The sequence below is a fragment of the Enhydra lutris genome, unplaced genomic scaffold (assembly GCF_002288905.1).
Source record: "Enhydra lutris kenyoni isolate GAN:26980312 unplaced genomic scaffold, ASM228890v2 scaffoldscaffold103, whole genome shotgun sequence".
Taxonomy (NCBI): Eukaryota; Metazoa; Chordata; class Mammalia; order Carnivora; family Mustelidae; genus Enhydra; species Enhydra lutris.
In genome coordinates this window covers 1,511,386-1,533,790 of record NW_019154187.1, presented here as the reverse complement: position 1 = coordinate 1,533,790, position 22,405 = coordinate 1,511,386, and the positions used below count along the sequence as shown (strand labels likewise).

At 39.0% G+C, this 22,405-nt stretch overlaps 1 pseudogene; it reads right to left on the bottom strand.

Annotated features, from left to right (window-relative positions):
• Positions 1-824: 824 nt before the first annotated feature.
• On the bottom strand, positions 825-5,158 carry LOC111139375 (annotated as a pseudogene).
• Between the last annotated feature and the right edge of the window lie 17,247 nt (positions 5,159-22,405).

The following is a 22,405-nucleotide window of genomic DNA, read 5'->3' as shown; positions in this document are numbered from 1 at the left end:
TATTAGAATAAAAGATTTCAATCTCTCAGGTTTTCTGGGAAAATGGCAGGATAGGAGGACCCCAAGCTTGTCTTATACCACAGAAACAATTAGATAACCTTCACAGCAGTGTAAGTAACCCAGAAACCAACCCAAAGACTGACAGAACAAATGTCATAACCTAAGGGAGAGAAGAGACCACATTGAACAAGGTAAGGAGGGTCATGACTTCTGGGAACAAAACTGACTGTGGTTGTCCACAGTGGGGAGGCAGCTGGTGGCACAGAGAATGGTGGGAAACAGACACTCATACAAGAAAACCCATGGGGAGTATGAATCCCCATAATATTTCACTTTGGAAGTCCAACAGACTGAATCTCATGAGTTTAAAACCAGTGGGACTCAAAGCCTGGAATTTTAAATATTAGTGGGCTCATCTTTGAGAGCCCAGAGAGCTTTTTTTACCTAAAGAACAACACTGAAAACATCCCCTGCTGATATAGTGCAGACCAAGCAGTTTAAAAGATATAAGTGGAGGAAGACAGGAGGGAATATGATTTCCTCATCTCAGAGCATGGCCCAGAGAGAGGGATCACAGGAACACCATTCCAGGAACAAAGGAGGAGGCAGGTGATGTCTCCCAGTCCCAACATAAACAATGGCCTCCTTCAGAAACCAGTGTTGTGCCTACATGCTTACCTACTTACAAAAATTCCCCCCACTCATGCATCACCTCTGATTCACCCTCCAAGCCATGCTCCCCTTAGTCCATGCACTGTAGACCCCTAACTCAAAACACCAGAAAAAAAAAAAAAAACATGCTAACACCATATCTCTTGATCTACGTGTCTGGCAGCAATGGTGCCGGTCTCATTTCCCAAGCAGACCACGACACACTTTGCTAAAACATGGCCCACCATTACTTGGGAACAAACATTGCCTACAATAAGCAAAGAGAGCTTCTGCAGATCACTGGACTAAAGGAAAAAAGAGACCAAGACTCAAAAGCAGAGCACAAACAATGTGTATAAGGAGACACTCCCTGAAGCACAAGATCCCAGGGAACAGGGGACACTGCGCCACAGGAGCTAACTATAGGACCTCTTTTCCATGAGACTATTTTCATTAACAGCAGGAGAAGTAGTCAACTTTCCTAACACAAAGAAACAGACAGAGAAAAGTTAGACAAAATGAGGATATGGAGGAAAATCTCCCAAATGAAGAATAGGACAAAACCACATCAAGAGACCAAAGCAAAGTGGAAATAAGCAATATGCCTGAGAGATGATTTAAAACAATTAACATGCAGATATCCAGATAACCTGGGAAAAGAATGGAGGACATCAATAAGACTATTTTTTTATTATTTTTAAAGGATTTTATTTAATTATTTGTTGGACAGAGAGAAAGCACAGATGGGGGAGCTGCAGGCAGAGGGAAAAGCAGTTTCCCACTGAACAGGGAGTCCAATGCAGGACTCCATCCAAGGACACTGGGATCACAACCTGAGCCAAGGCATATGCTTAACCAACTGAGTCACCCAGATGCCCCTATCAGTGATACTCTTAACACAGAAATAAAAAAAAAAAAAAGAATGAATCAGAGATAAAGAGCACAATAAAGGAAATTTAAAAAAATAAATTTTTGTTTGTTTCCTTTTTGTTTCAGAAGTGGAATTTAGCAAATTCATCACTTACATATGACACCTGGTNTCAGAAGTGGAATTTAGCAAATTCATCACTTACATATGACACCTGGTACTCATCAAAACAACTTTTCTCCTTAATACCCACCACCAATTTAACAAATCCCCCTACTGCCTCACCTCTACCACTTCCCAGTTTGTTCTCTGTATTTTAAAGCCATCCACTTCCTGTCCTATTTCAGATTCCAATGCATTATTTGAATCAAAAGAACCAAAAGAACTAAAAACATGTGCCAAAGAATGAAAGTGCCCTTGTCCCTAAAGCTCAGGGATTGATGTGAACTATATCACAAATGGGTTACTGGACTGGGAAGAGAATACAGACTGATCTCACTGTGTGGGCATGATTGAATGAGTCTTGAATTTTCACACCTAGCCTTACTATTTGTAAGGCATCATCAAACCTAAAATATAGCCAAGATCCTCTCCCATGTGGGTTATTGCTATGACATCAGCAGGTCTTTTTTTCTGTCACTCTATTCTCTAAACAGCAGTGAGATTCACAAATATAAAATATATCATGTCATTTCCTATTTGATACCCTTTGATAATCCATCATTTGTCTCAGTATAAAATCCAAAAACCCTTATAGGGCTTTCAATGATCTGCAGGAACGAGCTCTTGCTTTCTTTCCAAACTTGTCTCCTTCCTCCATCCCCACATTCCCAAGACTTCTTCTCCTGGCATTCATGCCATGCTCCCTCTCTGGGATACCACATACATTCTTATTCTCCTCATCTGTAAATTGTAGATTAAAGTACAATGTAAACATAGAAAGCTTTCTTAACACTCTATGTTAATTCAGACCTTACTGTTCCATGTAGATAAGCCAGTTTATACTCTACTGTTTCACAGAAAACATCACAAATAGATATAAATCCATTACTCCTTGGATAAGTCATTATATATGTCTCTCCTTCAAAACTAGAGGCTCTATTCAGGCCAAATATCCCTTGGCCATTTCTTTACTTTGTGTCCCTGGGCAATCCAAACTGCAAGAAGAGGACTGGTATATATAAAGGGCTTCAAAATATCTGTGGAATTAGTGAATGAGACAGTAGGCAGGAGTAGCAGAGGTCTTCTAAACAATGGCTGAATAAAAGAAAGTTTGACTCCTTTCTTCCTGCCTTCCTCCCCACCTATCTGTTCCCTTCCCTTTCCTTCTCTTCCTTTTCCTTCATTTTCCCCTCCCCCTTGAGCATGTTCTCTCTCTCTCTCTTAACTTTTGTCTTTCTCTCCCCTTCTCCCTTTCTCACCTTCCCTCCCGACCCATCCCTCTCCATCCACTTATGCCTCCTTCCCTTTGTCTTCCTCCTTCCCATGTTCCATTTCATTCCTAGGATTTAATTAAACTGAAAACATTAAAATGTCTAAGTTCCTGTAGATAAACTTGGGCATTTCAAAAATTCTTTATTTTTGTCATGAGGAGATAATTTAAGTCAACAATAATTTGTATGTCTTTTCCTTTTTTTTTTCATTTATTTATTCCACAGACATTCAATAGGCACAAGTACCACCAGGAACTGAATCTATAATACCAGTTTCCTATCCGTTCTTCAAAGATGTATAACTTTCACCACATATACTTTGTGAACTCAGGAGAAATTCTCCTATAAAATCTGAAAATAATATGTAAAATCATCACACCATTGAATCATATGATTAGATTCTCACCAGATGATGAAACTTCCAAAGGACAAAAATGCCCCTAAAGTGATGTTGTAGAGGCAATTTATCTTCTGAGGAGTTGTTGCCAAGAGGCCATGAAGAAACTCTTTCATTATGGCTTATGGAATTCAACATGGCACCAAGGATGACATCCAGGTTTGAAGGCTCTGAATCTGTTACTCATATATTCCCAAACTTGATCCATTACATGTTCTATGCTAATTTTCCTTCCCTGAGAAACAAACAAACAAACAAACAAACAACAACAACAACAAATTTCTTTTCTTTCTTTCTTTCTTTCTTTTTTTATTTCTTTTATAACAACCTCTTTGAATTCTTGGTTCCTCAAACTATATATAACAGGTTTCAGCAGTGGGATAACCACAGTGTAGAAGACATAATTGATCTTGTTGATTTAAGGTGACAGATGGTAATTGGGTCGAACATACATAGAGATTATGATCCCGTAGTAGATAGTGACAACAGCCAAACGGGAGCCACATGTGGAAAAGGTCTTCATCCATCCAGATGCTGAAGGGATTCTCAGTATGGTAGATACAATGAAAACATAGGACACAAGTGTAAGAAGAAAACAAATGCCTTGCACTGCAACTGACAAGATGAAGATGACCATCCTCGTGAGATACACATTGGAACATGAGAGCTGCATGAGGGGAGGGAGGTCACAGAAGATATGATTGATCTGATTAAGACCACAGAAATCCAACTTGGAAATCATTATGGAGGGTTAAAATCCTGTGCCAACACCTGTCAACCAGGAGACTGCCACCAACGTGGTGCAGATTTCAGGACTCATCAAGAAAGAGTAGTGGAGTGGGCTATAGATGGCCAGGTATCGGTCACAAGCCATCATGGACAGGAGGAAGCACTCAGTAGCCCCAAAGAACACAAAGAAGTAAAGCTGTGTCATACAGGCAGGGAAGGGGATGGGTTGGCTGTGAGAGAACAGGTTGGCTAGGAGAAGGGGCACGGTGATGGATGTATACCAGATCTCCAGAAAGAAGAGGTATTTGAGAAATACATACATGGATGAGTGCAGCCTCTGGTCTTGGCTAACCACTGCAACAATGACAACATTTCCTGTGACTGTGAGAAAGTAGATGAACAGGAAGATGGCAAATAACAGTGTCTGCCATCCAAGAATGTTCTGGAATCCTAACAGCTGATATTCAGTGCACTGGACACATTGGGGAGTTTCATTGCCTGTGGAAGGAAAAACACTATACACCAGCCATCCAAATATTTGTAGCTCTTGATATTTAGCATCAGAAACTGTTTTTTTTAATAGATAGATCTTTGTGTACAACACTTTATAGGAAAAAATGCATACTTTCACCTTGGTTTTATAAGAAAATATTTAGATATCAGAAGCGGAAAGTGGATGTTAGATCTTGGAAAGAACGTCAGAAACTCCACTTATGTTCTCTGAAATTTAGAAGTCTCAGGTCTAAATATTTTTTTTTAAATCCAACTCTAATGGAAACCAAGTTTGGAAACCAAGAATAATAACAATTAAAAAAACCAGGCTTATATGAAATCAATGACTTTTCTTTTCTTACATATGGGCTTTGTCTGATAAACAGTGAGAATAGAAAATCTCCTATGACATCTTAGGATACTTTATTCATTCTCCTCTCAAATAGTAATTGTGGATACTTTGAGCTCTCTCCCTCTCTCTCTCTGATGCTTTGTGCTGAGCTAATTTGTACCTACATTGACATCCTTTCTTGTCCAGTTGGATACCGTGATCTGCCACTGAGCAGGTATGCTGTATACTTTCAACATATCACCTCTCTTTGTTTTCTTTTCATTTATTTTATTTTATTTTTTATATTATAAAGAATGTACTATTTATTAGATATTAACTTTTTTTAACAATTAGTCTTTTTTTTTGGTATTTCCTTTTTTTATTTTTTAAATAAACATATAACACTTTATTAACCCCAGGGGTACAAGTCTGTGAATTTCCAGGTTTACACACTTCACAGCACTCACCATAGCACATACCCTCCCCTATGTCCATAACCCCACCACCCTCTCCTGACCCCCCTTCCCCCAGCAACCCTCAGTTTATTTTGTGAGATTAAGAGTCTTTTATGGTTTGTCTCCCTCCCAATCCCATTTGTTTCATTTATTCTTTTCCTACCATCCAAGCCACCCACATTATATCTCTACTTGCTCATATCAGAGAGATCATATGACAGTTGTCTTTCTCAGATTGACTCATTTTGCTAAGCATAATGCCCTCTAGTTCCATCCATGTCATCACAAATGGCAAGATCTCATTACTTTTTTTTCTTTTTTTCTCAGTTAAATTTTTTTTAATTTTTTAAATTTATTTTCAGTGTAACAGTATGCATTGTTTTTACACCATGCCCAGTGCTCCATGCAATACGTGCCCTCTCCAATACCCACCACCTAGTTCCCCCAACCTCCCACCCTCCGCCCCTTCAAAACCTTCAGATTGTTTTTCACAGTCCATAGTCTCTCATGGTTCACCTCCCCTTCCAATTTCCCTCAACTTCCTTCTCCTCTCTAACTCCCATTGTCCTCCATACTATTTGTTATGCTCCACGAATCAGTGAAACCATATGATAATTGACTCTCTCTGCTTGACTTATTTCACTCAGCATAATCTCTTCCAGTCCCGTCCATGTTGCTACAAAAGTTGGGTATTCATCCTTTCTAATGGAGGCATAATACTCCATAGTGTATATGGACCACATCTTCCTTATCCCTTTGTCCGTGGAAGGGCATCTTGGTTCTTTCCACAGTTTGGTGACCATGGCCATCACTGCTATAAACATTGGGGTACAGATGGCCCTTCTTTTCACTACATCTGTATCTTTGGGGTAAATACCCAGTAGTGCAATTGCAGGGTCATAGCAAAGCTCTATTTTTAATTTCTTGAGGAATCTCCACAGTGTTCTCCAAAGTGGCTGCACCAACTTCCATTCCCACCAACAGTGTAAGAGGGTTCCCCATTCTCCACATCCCCTCCAACACATGATGTTTCCTGTCTTGCTAATTATGGCCATTCTAACTGGTGTAAGGTGATATCTCAATGTGGTTTTAATTTGAATCTCCCTGATGGCTAGTGATAACGAACATTTTTTCATGTGTCTGATAGCCATTTGTATGTCTTCATTGGAGAAGTGTCTGTTCATATCTTCTGCCCATTTTTTATATGATTGTCTGTTTTGTGTGTGTGTTGAGTTTGAGGAGTTATTTATAGATCCTGGATATCAACCTTTTGTCTGTACTGTCATTTGCAAATATCTTCTCCCATTCCATGGGTTGCCTCTTTGTTTTGTTGACTGTTTCCTTTGCTGTGCAGAAGCTTTTGATCTTGATGAAGTCCCAAAATTTCATTTTCGCTTTTGTTTCCTTTGCCTTTGGAGACATATCTTGAAATAAGTTGCTGTGGCTGATATCGAAGAGGTTACTGCCTATATTCTCCTCTAGGATTCTGATGGATTCCTGTCTCACATTGAGGTATTTTATCCATTTTGAGTTTATCATTGTGTATGGTGTAAGAGAATGGTTGAGTTTCATTCTTCTACATATAGCTGTCCAGTTTTCCCAGCACCATTTATTGAAGAGATTGTCTTTTTTCCACTGTATATTTTTTCCTGCTATGTCGAAGATTATTTGACTGTAGATTTCAGGGTCCATATCTGGGCTCTCTACTCTGTTCCACTGGTCTATGTGTCTGTTTTTATGCCCGTACCATGCTGTCTTGGTGATCACAGCTTTGCAGTTAAGCTTGAAATCAGGTAACGTGATGCCCCAGTTTTATTTTTGTTTTTCAACATTTCCTTAGCTATTCGGGGTCTCTTCTGATTCCATGCAAATTTTAGGATTATTTGTTCCAGCTCTTTGAAAAATAACAGTGGTATTTTGATCAGAATGGCTTTAAAAGTATCGATTGCTCTAGGCAGTATAGACATTTCAACAATGTTTATTCTTTCAGTCCAAGAGCATGGAATGGTCTTCCATCTTTTTGTGTCTTTTTCAATTTCTTTCATGAGTGCTCTGTAGAACCTCAAATACAGATCATTTACCACTTTGGTTAGGTTTATTCCCAGGTATCTTATTGTTCTTGGTGCTATAGGAAATGGAATCGATTCTCTAATTTCCCTTTCTGTATTTTCATTGTTAGTGTATAAGAAAGCCATTGATTTCTGTACCTTGACTTTGTATCCTGCCACGTTGCTGAATTGCTGTATGAGTTCTAGTAGTTTGGGGGTGGAGTCTTTTGGGTTTTCCATTTAAAGAATCATGTCATCTGTGAAGAGAGAGAGTTTGACTTCTTCATTGCCAATTTGGATACCTTTTATTTCTCTTTGTTGTCTGATTGCTGTTGCTAGGACTTCTAATACTATGTTCTAATACTAAGACTTGGTGAGAGTGGGCATCCTTGTCGTGTTCCTGATCTCAGTGGGAAGGCTGCAAGCTTTTTCCCATTGAGGATGATATTTGCTGTGGGTCTTTCATAGATTGATTTTATGAAGTTCAGGAATGTTCCCCCTATCCCTAGTGTTTTAATCAGGAACGGATGCTGGATTTTGTCAAATGCTTTTTCTGCATCAATTGGGAGGACCATATGGTTCTTCTCTCTTCTCTTATTGATTTGTTCTATCACATTGATTGATTTGCTAATGTTGAAAGATTCTTGTAACCCAGGGATGAATCCCACCTGGTCATGGTGGATAATCTTTTTAATGTGCTTTTGGATCCTGTTTGCTAGGATCTTGTTGAGAATATTAGCATCCATATTCATCAGTGATACTGGTCTGAAATTGTCTTTTTGGTAGGGTCTTTGCCTGGTTTGAGAATCAAAGTAATGCTGGCTTCAGAGAAAGAGTCTGGAAGTTTTCCTTCTGCTTCAATTTTTTGAAACAGCTTCAGGAGAATAGGTGTTATTTCTTCTTTGATAGTTTGGTAGAATTCCCCAGGGAATCCATCTGGTCCTGGGCTCTTGTTTTTTGGGAAGTTTTTGATCACTGCTTCAATCTCGTTACTAGATATCAGTCTATTCAGGTTGTCAACTTCTTCCTGGTTCAATGTTTGGAGTTTATAGTTTTCCAGGAATGCATCCATTTCATCTAGGTTACTTAGCTTATTGGCATATAATTGTTGATAATAACTTCTGATGATTGTTTCTACTTTCTTGGTGTTAGTTGTGATCTCTCCTATTCACTCATAATTTTATGAATTTGGGCTTTCTCTCTTTTCTTTTGGATTAGTGTGGCCTATGGTTTATCTATCTTATTGATTCTTTCAAAAAACCAGCTTTTAGTTGCATTGATACGTTCTACTGTATCTCTGGTTTCTACCTCATTGATCTCTGCTCTAATCTTGATGATTTCCCTTCTTATGTGTGGAATTGGTTTGATTTGTTGTTGATTCCCCAGTTCTTTAAGGTGTAGAGACAGCTGGTGTGTTCTGGGTTTTTCAATTTTTTTTTTTAGGGAGGCTTGGATGGCTATGTATTTCCCCCTTAGGACCGCCTTTGCTGTATCCCATAGGTTTTGGACCTAAGTGTCTTCATTCTCATTGGTTTCCATGAATTGCCTAAGTTCTTCTTTGATCTCCTGGTTGATCCAAGCATTCTTAATCAAGGTGGTCTTTAGCTTCAAGGTGTTTGAGTTCCTTCCGAACTTTTCCTTGTGATTGAGCTCCAGTTTCAAAGCTTTGTGATCTGAGAATATGCAGGGAACAAACTCAGTCTTTTGGTATCATTTGAGTCCTATTTGTGTCCCGGTATGTGGTCTATTCTTGAGAAGGTTCCATGTGCACTTGGGAAGCATGAGGATTCTGTTGTTTTAGGGTGGAATGTTCTGTATATATCTATGAGGTCCATTTGGTCCAATGTGTCATTCAATGCTCTTGTTTCTTTATTGATTTTCTGTTTCGATGATCTATTACTGAGAGAGGCATGTTAAGTTCTCCTACTATTAATGTATTTATATCAATATGACTCTTTATCTTGATTAAAATTTTCTTATATAATTAGCTGCTCCAATGTTGGGGGCATAGATATTTACAATTGTTCGATCATCTTGGTGGATAGTCCCTTTAAGAATGATGTAGTGTCCTTCTGTATCTCTGACTACAGTCTTTAAAATCTAATTTATCTGATATGAGAATCAGTACCCCAGACCTCTTTTGAGGACCATTGGCATGAAAGATGCTTCTCCATCCCTTCACTTTCAGTCTGGGTGTATATTTAGGTTCAAAATGGGTCTCTTGTAGACAACTTATGGATGGGTCCTATCGTTTTTTTCCAATCTGCAACCCTGTGTCATTTTATGGACATATTTAGGCCATTCACATTGAGAGTGATTATTGATAGATACGTTTTTATTTACATCGTGTTAGCTTTGAGCTCTTTCTTTCTGTAGATTTTCTCTATATTTCTGTTCAATGCTATTCTTAGGATTTTTCCTCCTTTAAAAAACCCCCCCTTAATATATCCTGCAGTGTCGGGTTGGTGGTCGCATACTCTTTTAAGCCTTGCAGGTCTTGGAAACTCTTTATCTCTCCATCCATTTTGAATGTCAGTCTTGCTGGATAAAGTATTCTTGGCGGCATGTTCTTCTCATTTAGTGCCCTGAATATATCTTGCCAGCCCTTTCTGGCTTGCCAGGTCTCTGTGGACAGGTCTGACGTTATTCTGATGGGCTTTCCTCTGTAAGTAAGGAGCCTCTTTCTCCTAGCGGCTTTCAAGAGATTATACGTACAAGTATGATTCCTCAATTTGACTATCAGGGGCCTTGATGTTTTTCTGGAATCTATAATCTTGGGTGGAGACCGTTCGGCCTCTAGTACATGAATGCTGGTTCCATTCGCGAGATTAGGAAAATTTTCATGAAAAACTTGTTCCCCTATATCTTCTAAGCTTCTTTCTTTCTCCTCTCCTTCAGGGATTCCAATAATTCTGACGTTGGAACATTTCATGACATCATTTATTTCCCTGATTCTGTTTTCGTGGCTTCTAAGCTGTTTGTTACAGGCTTCCTCCTGATCCTTTCTATCTGTTTGTCCTCCAGATCACTAATTCTATCTTCTGTCTCAGTTACCCTAGCTTTGAGAGATTTTAGATTAGATTGGAACTCATTGAGAGCATTGTGAATCTCATCTCTAATGGCTTTCAACTCTGCCCTAACATTGTGAACTTCATCCCTGGTCGCTTTCAGTTCTGCTCTAATCAATTCTGTTTGGTCATCCATGGCTTTCTGCAACCTAGCTATTGCCTGGATAATTGTTAGCCTGAATTCTCTTTCTGACATATTGTTTATGTTGATAGCCGTTAGCTCTGTTGCAGAAGGCCCATCCTCTGTATATTTTTTTTCTTTTGGGCTTCCCTCCTCCTAGTCATTTTTGTGAGATATGACTGAATGGATGTAGCTGGATGTGTCAACCGTGGTGCAGTCAAGGTGCACTCTGGAACGCTTCAGAGCAATCAGGATTCCCCACCCAAACGACAAAAAAAAGAAAAGAAAAAGAAAAAAAGGAGAGAGAGAGAGAGAGAGAGAGAGACAGGAAAAAAAAAAAGGAAGATAAAAGAGAAGGTTAAGTCCAAATGGGCTCCACGTTAAGATTTATGAAGTATACAAACAAAAACAGACAAACAAAAAGACTGATAAAAATATATGATAAGAGAGAAAAAAATATATATGCAAATAAAGAAGAACCTCGTCAAAAAGAACTCCAAGTATAAGATTTATATACTATCAGGAGAAACACAAAAACACAGAAACACTGGCAGAAGAAAAAGATGGTGGAGTGGTAATAAATTCTCAGTGTGGGCGAAGAAGGTTGTTTTGATTCTTCCTGGATGTATCTTGATATCTTTGTTAAAGGACTCAACTTTCCTAAGATAAAGGGGGATTAAAAATTGGGTTCCCTATAGGGGTAGCAGTGATTGGAGAAAGGGGATTACCTTGAAGTTTAATTCTATATGAATATTAGAAAATAAAAATAAAAAAGAAATAAACTAGACCAAACTAAACTAAAATTAAAAAACAATTAAAATAGAAATGCAAAAGAAAAACACAGGTGTATGTATCAAAAAGTTCACGTTCGAAGGTTATTATGGAATTTGATGTACTGTTCATCTCACTGTTATGATAAATAGGTTAAAAAGTTGTCTATATAAAAAAAAATGAACCAGAATAGTGGAACAAGTTAAAAATAAAGGTTGTATCTATGAAATAGTGGTGGTTGTTCTCTCGTCATCTTTTTTTTTTTCCTTTCCTGGTTGGTTTTCTGGGGGAGGGACCTGCCACGTGGGTTTTCAGTCAATGATGTTCCCTGAGTTAAGTCCTCCCGCCCCCCCTCAAGGGGGTGGGCTCTGAGGAAACTGTTTTTTTCAGGCTTTTGTTCTCTGGAGGTTTTTATGTTTGTTTATTTTTTGTTTTTTTCTCTCTCGCCTTGACTGCTTTTGAGGTTTTTTTGTAGGTTTAGGGGAAAGCAAACTGCACCCTGACCTCCCTCTCAGAGAGAAGCCTCAGTCTGGCTGCAGAGCCCAAATAAATTCCCCCTTGGCCGCTGGCAATGCGGGTTCGCGGTCCCTGGGGACGCAGGATCTTTTGCTTGTACCCAAAACTATGGCAGAGGTGGCTGTCTGGGAAGCTCCAGACTGCCAGAGAGGTTCCAAGCAGCGATCACACACTGAGATTTTCCCACTGGCCCGGGCTTGGAGTGCCTGGTCTTTCTGGGTCTAAGAGTGCAGGGCTTGCACGCACCTCTCTCAGGGGAGGGTGAGGGTTGCGCACGTGTCTCAGGCTCTGGTGGATTGGCGTGGGTCTAAGAGCGCCAGGCTGGGCCTTCAGGCACCTCTCTCAGGGGACGGTGAGGGGCGTGCTCTTCTCAGGATCTGTTACCAGGGCTCTGCATTCTGCCATCTGGCAAGGCTCCCAGCCCCTCACAGGAGCTGGACCCCACGCGTTCTCGGGCGTGCTGGCGGCTCAGGGACCAAGACCTGGTTTCTCTGCCGCACTCTCTCTGGCTGAGCACCAGGGGAGGTTGTCCTGGGTACAGGGACTTAAGCTCTTGTCCCTAGCCTCCCCGATTCCCACAATACCCCCCCGCCGTGCAATCCTATGTGCTCTTTGAGTGCTTTCAACTAGTCTCCATGTTAATGCTGGTCCTTAGACGCTGGACATTCTCGTATTGGGATAGTATTTTCCAATCGGTCGCCACTGGTGGCTCCCTCCCCCTTTTGTTTATCTTCCGATATCAGTCCGACGTTCCCACTCCGCTTTACCTGCCCATGGCATCTTCTGCCCCTGTAGAGATCCAGACATGTATAATTCTAATCTCAGGCTGATTTCATGGGTGACCAGAGTTCTTTGGAAGGTAATCAGCTCACTTTAGGGTACAGGTTGAAACGGCGCCTCCTCCTACTTCCCCGCCATCTTGTCTCCTCACATTATGGTTTTGATTCATATTTCCCTGATGTTGAGTGATGTTGGGTGTTTTTTCATGTGTGTGTTGGTCATTTTTATATCTTCTTTGGAGAAATTCCTCTTCATGTCTTCTGCCCATTTCTTGACTGGATTGTTTGTTTCTTGGGACTTGAGTTTGATAAGTTATTTAGAGATTTTGGATACTAACTCTTTATCTGATATGTCATTTGCAAATATCTTCTCCCATTTTGTTGGTTGTCTTTTGGTTTTGTCAACTGTTTCTTTTGCTGTACAAAAACTTTTTATTTTGATGAAGTCCCAATAGTTCATTTTTGCCATTGTTTCCCTCGCCTTTGGAGATGTGTCTAGCAAAAAGTTGCTGCAGCTGAAATCAAAGACATTACTACCTCTGTTCTCCTCTAGGATTTTGATGGATTCCTATCTTACACTAGTCTTTCATCCATGTTGAATTTATTTTTGTGTATGGTGTAATAAAATGGTCCAGTTTTATTCTTCTGTATATGTCTGTTCAGTTTTCCCAACACTACTTGTTGAAGAGACTCTTTTTTCCATTGGATATCCTTTCCTGTTTTGTCAAAGATTAGTTGACCATAGAGTTGAAGGTCCATTTCTAGATCCTCTATTCTATTCCATTGAACTGTTTTTGTGCCAGTACCATATTGTCTTGATGATTACAGCTTTGTAATAAAGCCTGAAGTCTGGCATAGTGATGTCTCCAGCTATTGTTTTCTTTTCAACATTCCTTTGGCTATATGGGATCTTTTTTGCTTCTATACAAATTTTAGGATTATTTGTTCCAGCTCTGTAAAAAAAAAAAAAAAAAAAAAAGCTGATGTTATTTTGATAAGGATTGATGTGTTTGGCTTATTTCAATTAGCATAATAAACTCTCAGTCCATTAATGTTCTTACAAATGGCAAGATCTCATTCTTATTTATGGTTGAGTAATTATCTTTCTTTCTGTCTACCTATCTATCTATCATCTATCTATCCATCATGTATCCATCTATCATCTGTCATATATTTATCTATCTTCTATCCATCCATCCATCTATATATTATTGATTTTCTATGTATTTATCTATCATTGAACAGTTGGATTGCTTCCACACCTTCCTCATTCTACATAATGCTGCAGTATATGTGAGAGTTTATATATCTTTTCAAATTAGTGGATATTCAGTAGTGGAATTACTGTATTATATAGTATTTTTATTTAATGTTTCTGAGGAATCTCAACATTCTTTTTCACAGTGGCTGTACCCATGTATATTCTCACCAACACTGTTTATTTATTCTTTATCTTATATTATTCATTCTGGCATGTGTGAGATGGTATCTCATTGAATTTTTGATTTGCATTTTCCTGATGATCAGTAATATTAAGCACTTTTTTTGCACTGTCTGCTGGTCATTTGTATGTGCTTTTTGAAAAAAAAAGTCAGGTTCTCTGACCACTTTTTTTTTTAATATTTTATTTATTTATTTGACAGAGAGAGAGAGAGAGATCACAAGTAGGCAGAAAGGCAGGCAGAGAAAAAGTGGGGAAGCAGGCTCCCTGCTGAGCAGAGAGCCCCATGCGGGGTTCGATCCCAGGACCCTGAGGTCATGACCTGAGCCAAAGGCAGAGGCTTAACCCACTGAGCCATCCAGGCGCCCCTCTGACCACTTTTAATGAGATTTTTTTTTTTTTTTTGGTGTTGAGTTCTATACATTTTATTTATTTTATTTTTTTAAAGATTTTTATTTATTTATTTGACAGACAGAGATCACTAGTAGGCAGAGAGGCATGCAGAGAGATGGAGGTAAACCAGGCTCCTTGCTGAGCAGAAAGCCTGATGCGGGGCTTGATCCCAGGACCCTGGGATCATGACCTGATTTGAAGGCAGAGACTTTCACCCACTGAACCAGCCAGGTGTCCCATGAGTTCTATACATTTTAATATATATGTATATATACACATAATATAAATTATATATTAATTATATGTTATATATAATCATTATATATGCATATATACATATATATATTTATATTTAATATTCCATTCATTTATTTGACAGATAGATAAAAAGAACCAAGGAGAAAAAGCAGAAGGAATGGCAAAGGGAGAAGGATAAGCAGGCTTCCTGTGGGGCTTGATCCCAGGACCCTGAGGTCATGACCTGAGCCAACAGAAGATGCTTAACCAACTGAGACACCCACGTATCCCTAAAATATATTTTGTATGTTAACCCCTTCTTATATGTTTTGCATATATCTTCTTCCACTCACTAGGTTGCCTTTGGTTTGGGGATATTTTTTACTGTTTTTTGTTGTTGTTGTTGTTGTTCATTTTATTCAAGTAAAATTAATGTGCAATGTTATTTTAGTTTAAAGTGTACAATATAATGATTCACCAATTATATACATTTCTCAGGGCTCATTAAGATAAGTTTATTCTTCATCTTATTTATTCACTTCAGTCTTTTGATTTTATTGATTTCCTTTGGTGTGCAAATCTTATTTGTCATAATCCCAATAGTTTATGTTGCTTTTGTTTCCTTTGAGCAGGAAGACATATACAGAAAAATGTTGTTAAGGCAAATCTCTAGGATATTCCTGTCTATTTTTTTAAAAGAGATTTTATAGTTTCAGATCATATGTTCATATTTTCAATTTATTTTTGGGTCTATTTTTCTGTATAGTGTAAGAAAGTGTTGCAGTTTTACTCTTTTGGAAATAATTGTGAAGTTTTCCCAACACTGCTTATCAAAGACACAGTTTTTTCCCCATTGTATAGTTTCACCTTCTTTGCTGTAGATTAATTGAACTTATCAGTGTGTCTCTATTTCTGAGATCTTTATCTGGTTACATTTTGTACATCTATTTTTATGTCATTACCATACTGTTTTCATTATAATAACTTTGTTGTATATCTTGAAATCTCGGATTATTATACTTCCATCTGTTTTTGTTTTGCTCAAGCTTGTTTTACCATTTGAGGTCTTCAGTGGCTTCAATTATTTATTCTTGTGCTCTGAAAACTCTATTGATCTTTTGACAGAAATTGAATCTATAGATTGCTTGGGATCATATGAACACTTAGACAATATCAATTTTTCCAATTCATTAATGTAGTGTATCTTTGCACTGTTTGTATCATCTTTAATTTATTTCATTAAACTCTTACAGTTTTCAGATTACAGGTCTATCACCTCCTAGGTTAAGCTAATTTCTAAGTATTTTATTTTTCTCAAGCAATTATAAATTGAATTATAAACCATTAAATTCCTTTTCTATTACTTTATTTTCAGTTTATATTAGTGTAAAATATTTCTGTATATTAATTTTTATCCTGTGACTATTGAGTTTCTTTGTTAGTTCTAATAGTTTTTTGTTGGAGTCTTTAAAGTTTACATCTATAGTATCTTATCATCTACAAATACTGACAATTTTATATCTTCCTTACCAATTTGACTGCCTTTTTTTTTCTTGTCAGATTGCTGCAGCTAGAAATTCCAGCATTATGTTGAATAAAAGTGATGAGAGTAAAATCATCATCTTGTACCTGATCTTAGAAGAAAGCTTTCAGCTTTTACCCATTGAGTATGATGTTAATGATGGGCTTATCATATATGACCTTATTATGTAAATTATGTATCCTGTAAACTTACTTTGTTGAGAGTATATATCATGAAAAAGTGTTCAATTCTATCAAGTTAAGTTTCTGCATCTACTGAAGTAATCATTTTTATTGTGTTATGTTAGTCACCATAAAATACATCATTAGTTTTTGATGCAGTGTTCTGAGATTCATTGTTAATGCACTATACCCAGTGCTCCATGCAACATGTGCCCTCCTTAATACCTATCACCAGCCTCATCCATCCCCTTTATCCCTCCCCTCTCAAACACTCAGTTTGTTTCTTGAAGTCCACAGTCTCTCATGTTTCATCTCCCCTTCTGATTTCCACCAATTCACTTTCCCTTTCTTTCTCCTAATGTCCTCCATGTTATTCCTTATGTTCCACAATTAAGTGAAATCATATAATAATTGACTTTCTCTGCTTGATTTTTTATTACTCAGCATAATCTCCTCCAGTCCCATCCATATTGATGCAAAAGTTGGATATTCATCTTTTCTGATGGCTGAGTAATAGTCCATTGTATATATGGATCATATCTTCTTTATTTATTGATCTGTTGAAGGGTGTCTAAGCTTTTTCCAAAGTTAGGCTATTATGGACATTGCTGCTATGAACATCAGGGTGCATATGGCCCTTCTTTTCATTACATCTGTATGTTGGGGGTAGATACCCAATAGTGCAATTACCAGGTCATAGGGTAGATCCATTTTTAATTTTTTGAGGAATCTCCACACTATTTTACAAAGTGGCTGCACCAACTTGTATTCCCACCAACAGTGTAAGGGGGTTCCCCTTTCTCCACATCCTCTCCAACATTTGTTGTTTCCTGCTTTGTTAATCTTTACCATTCTCACTGTTGTAAGGTGGTATTTCTTTTTTTTTCTTATTTATTTATTTATATATTAAAAATTTTTTTTAAAAATTTATTTTCAGCATAACAGTATTCATTGTTTTTGCACCACACCCAGTGCTCCATGCAATCCGTGCCCTCTCCAATACCCACCACCTAGTTCCCCCAACCTCCCACCCCTCCCCCTTCAAAACCCTCAGATTGTTTTTCAGAGTCCATAGTCTCTCATGGTTCACCTCCCCTTCCAATTTCCCTCAACTCTCTTCTCCTCTCCAACTCCCCTTGTCCTCCATGCTATTTATTATGCTCCACAAATAAGTGAAACCATATGATAATTGACTCTCTCTGCTTGACTTACCCAGCATAATCTCTTCCAGTCCCATCCATGTTGCTACAAAAGTTGGGGATTCATCCTTCGTGATGGAAGCATAATACTCCATAGTGTATATGGACCACATCTTCCTTATCCATTCGTCCGTTGAAGGGCATCTTGGTTCTTTCCACAGTTTGACGACCATGGCCATTGCTGCTATAAACATTGGGGTATAGATGGCCCTTCTTTACACTACATCTGTATCTTTGGCTTATAGCAAATGACCACGGTTGCCAAACTGTGGAAAGAACCAAGATGCCCTTCAATGGACGAATGGATAAGGAAGATGTGGTCCATATACACTATGGAGTATTATGCCTCCATCAGGAAGGATGAGTCCCCAACTTTTGTAGCAATATGGACGGGACTGGAAGAGATTTTTCTGAGTGAGTCAAGCAGAGAGAGTCAATTATCATATGGTTTCACTTATTTGTGGAGCATAACAAATAGCATGGAGGACATGAGGAGTTAGGAGAAGGCATTTGGGGGAAATTGGAAGGGGAGGTGAACAATGATAGACTATGGACTCTGAAAAACAATCTGAAGGGTTTGAAGAGGTGGGAGGGGTGGGAGGTTGGGGGAACCAGGTGGTGGGTATTAGAGAGGGCATGGACTGCATGGAGCACTGGGTGTGGTACAAAAACAATGAATACTGTTATGCTGAAAATAAATTTAAAAAAATGATTAAAAAAAAAAAAACAGACAATCACTACCAAGCACTTTCAAAAGAATCAAGAGCACTCAATTTCCAGGGCACCTTTTCTGTTTTGTCCATGAGAAGCTTCCATTTGGGGGCAGAGCCTAGCTGTTAGACCAGCTGTCTTTCCCCAGCCCACTGCTGAGGTCACAGTCTGATGGTTTCTTTTGGTTATCTTTCCCTCTTCCCAGGGAAGGAGTCACTTTGGGGTGGGGGTGGCCCGTTTAGTTCTGCTTGTACACAGCCAAGCTTATTGAATCACTTTGGATCTGCTCTAAGATTGTATGGAAAGAGTGGATCGGGGGGGAGGGGGCAAGATGGCGGGGAGCTAGGAGAAGGCACCATTTCAACCTGTACCCTAAAGTGAGCTGATTACCTACCAAGGAACTCTGATCACCCATGAAATCAGCCTGAGATTAGAATTATACACTTCTGGATCTCTATGGGGGCAGAAGATGCCAGTGGGCAGGGAAAGCAGAGTGGGAACATCAGACTGATATCAGAAGATAAACAAAATGGGGAGGGAGCCACCAGAAGTGACCCATTGGAAAGTAATACCCCAATATTAGAGTACCCTGCAACTGGGGACCAGCACTATCTTGGAGTCTGGTTGAAAGCACTCAAAAAGAGCAAAGGATCATGGGGGGAAATTGTGGGGCTTAGTCCCAGACCAGGACAGCCACCCCTGGTGCTGAGCCAGAGAGAGTTCACTGAAGAAAACAGATCTTAGTCCCTGAGCCTCAAGTGCGCCTGAGAACACCTGGGTGGTGGTTCCTGTGACGGGCTGGGAGCCTCGCCAGCTGGCAGAACCACAGCCTCTGCACTCTCCATGTGCACAGGCCATGCAACCAGAGTCTGAGTCGCGCGACACACCCTCCCCTGAAAGAGGTGTGTGCAGGGGCCAGCCTGGCACTCTCAGACCCAGAGAGTCTGAGCATTCACAGCCAGGGCCAGTGGGAAAATCTCAGTATGCTAAAACTGCTTGGGACGTCTCTGGCAGTCTGGAGCTGTCCATACAGCCAATACTGTTGTGGTTTTGGGTACAAGCAGGAGTTCCTGTGTCCAGGGACCGCGTGACTGGGAGCATGCTCTGCCAGCCGCCAAGGGGGAATTTATGTGCTCTGGAGCACCCAGAATGGAACAGACTGAGACTTCTCTCTGACAGGGAGGTTGGGGTGCAGTTTGTTTTCCTCTAAACATCCAAAAACCATCCAAAGCTGACAAGGTGAGAGAAAACAAATGAACAAACAAATAAAAAAAACCTCCAGAGAACAAAAGCCTGAAAAACCGGTTTCCTCAGAGCCAATCCCCTTAATGGGGGTGGGAGGACTTAACTCAGGGAACATCAGATGGAAAACACACAGGGGAAGGCCCCTACCCCAGAAAGCCAACCAAGTAGAAGACAAGAGAACAACCACCACTACTTCATAGATACAACCTTTATTTTTAATTCATTCCACAATTCTGGTTAATTTTTTATAGATAATTTTTTAACCTGTTTACCATCACAGTGAGATATCCAGTACAACAAATTCCATAATAACCTTTTAACCTGAATTTTTGATACATATACCTGTGTTTTACTTTTGTTTTTCTATTTTTTAATTTTTTAAAAATTTTCTTTTAGTTTAGTTTATTCTTTTTTTTATTTTTATTTTTCAATATTCATATAGAGTTAAACTTCAAGGTAATCCCCTTTCCCCAATCAATGCTACCCCTATAGGTAAACCAAATTTTAATCCCCCTCTATCTTAGGAAAGTGAGTCCTTTAACAAAGATATCAAGATACATCCAGGAAGAATCAAAAAACCTTCCTAGCCCACACTGAGAATTTATAACTACTCTCCCATCTTTCTCTTCTGCCAGTGTTTCTGTGTATTTGTGTTTGTCCTGGTGTATATAAATCCTATACTTGAGGTTCTTTTTGATGAGGTTCTTTTTTTGTTTTACCTTTTTATATTATATATATTATATATATATATATATATATATATATATATATAATTTCTCTTGTAATCTACTTTTATCAGTCTTTTTGTTTGTCTGTTTTTGTTTGTATACTTCATAAATCTTACCTAGGGGTCCATTTAGGCTGGACCTTCTCTTTTATTTTATCTTCCTTTTTCTTCCTCTCTCTCTCTCTCTCTCTCTTTTTATTTTGTCTTTTTTCTCTCATTGTTTTTCTTTCGTTTGGGTGTGGACTCTTGATTGATCAGAAGTGTTCCACAGTGCACCTTGCCTGCACCAAGGTCGACACATTCAGCTGCATCTGTTCAGCCATCTATCACCAAAATGACTAGGAGGAGGAATGTCCAACAGAAGAAAAATTCAGAGCCTGGGCCTTCTGCAACAGAGCTAATGGCTATTGACATAGACAATATGTTGGAAAGGGAATTCAGGCTAACAATTATCCAGGCAATAGCTAGGTTGGAGGAAGCCATAGATGACAAAATGGAATTGATTAGGGCAGAATTGAAAACCACCAGGGATGATGTTCACAATGTTAGGGTAGAACTGAAAGCCACCAGGGATGATGTTCAAAATGTTCTCAATGAGTTCCAATCTAGTCTAAATTCTCTAAAAGCTAGGGTAACTGAGACAGAAGATAGAATTAGTGATCTGGAGGACAAACAGATAGAAATGATCAGGAGGAAGCCTGGAACAAACAGCTTAGAAGCCACAACAACAGAATCAGGGAAAAAAATGATGCCATGAAATGTTCCAACGTCAGAATTATTGGAATCCATGAAGGAGAGGAGAAAGAAAGAAGACTAGAAGATATAGTGGAACAAATTCTCCATGAAAATTTTCCCAACCTAGCGAATGGAACCAGCGTTCATGTACTAGAGGCAGAACGGTCTCCCCCCAAGATTATAGAATCTAGAAAAACATCAAGGCATAATTGTAGACAGAATCTTTTGAAAGCAGCCAGGACAAAGAAGCTTGTTATGTACAGAGGAAAGCCCATCAGAAAAACGTCAGACATGTCCACAGAAACCTGGCAAGACAGAGGGGCTGGGAAAACGTATTCAGGGCACTAAATGAGAAGAACATGCAGCCAAGAATACTTTATCCATCGAAACTGATATTCAAAATGGATGGAGAGATAAAGAGTTTCCAAGACTGGCAAGGCTTAAAAAAGTATGTGACCACCAAGCCAACACTGCAGGAAATATTAAGGGGGGTTCTATAAAGGAGGAAAAATCCTAATAATGTCATTCAACAGAAATATAGAGACAATCTACAGAAAGAAAGACTTCAAAGGTAACACAATGTCAATAAAAACGTATCTATCAATAATCACTCTCAATGTGAATGGCCTAAATGTGCCCATAAAATGACACAGGGTTGCAGATTGGATAAAACGACAGGACCCATCCATATGTTGTCTACAAGAGACCCATTTTGAACCTAAAGATACACACCAGACTGAAAGTGAAGGGATGGAGAAGGATCTTTCATGCCAATGGGCCTCAAAAGAAGGCCAGGGTAGCAATTCTCATATCGGATAAATTAGATCTTAAACTAAAGACTGTAGTCAGAGATACAGAAGGACACTACATCATTCTTAAAGGGACTATCCACCAAGATGATCTAACAATTGTAAATATCTATGCCCCCAATATGGGACCAGCCAATTACATAAGAAAACTGGTAATCAAGATAGTCATATTGATATGAATACATTAATAGTAGGAGATCTGAACACGCCTCTCTCAGAAATAGACAGATCATAGAAGCAGAAAATCAATAAAGAAACAAGAGCATTGAATGACACATTGGACCAGATGGACCTCATAGATATATACAGAACATTCCACCCTAAAACAACAGAATACTTATTCTTCTCAAGTGCACATGGAACCTTCTCAAGAATAGACCACATACTGGGTCACAAATCAGGACTCAACCAATACCAAAAGACTGAGATGATTCCCTGCATATTCTCAGATAACAATGCTTTGAAACTGGAGCTCAATCACAAGGAAAAGTTTGGAAGGAACTCAAACACCTGGAAGCTAAAGACCACCTTGCTTAAGAATGCTT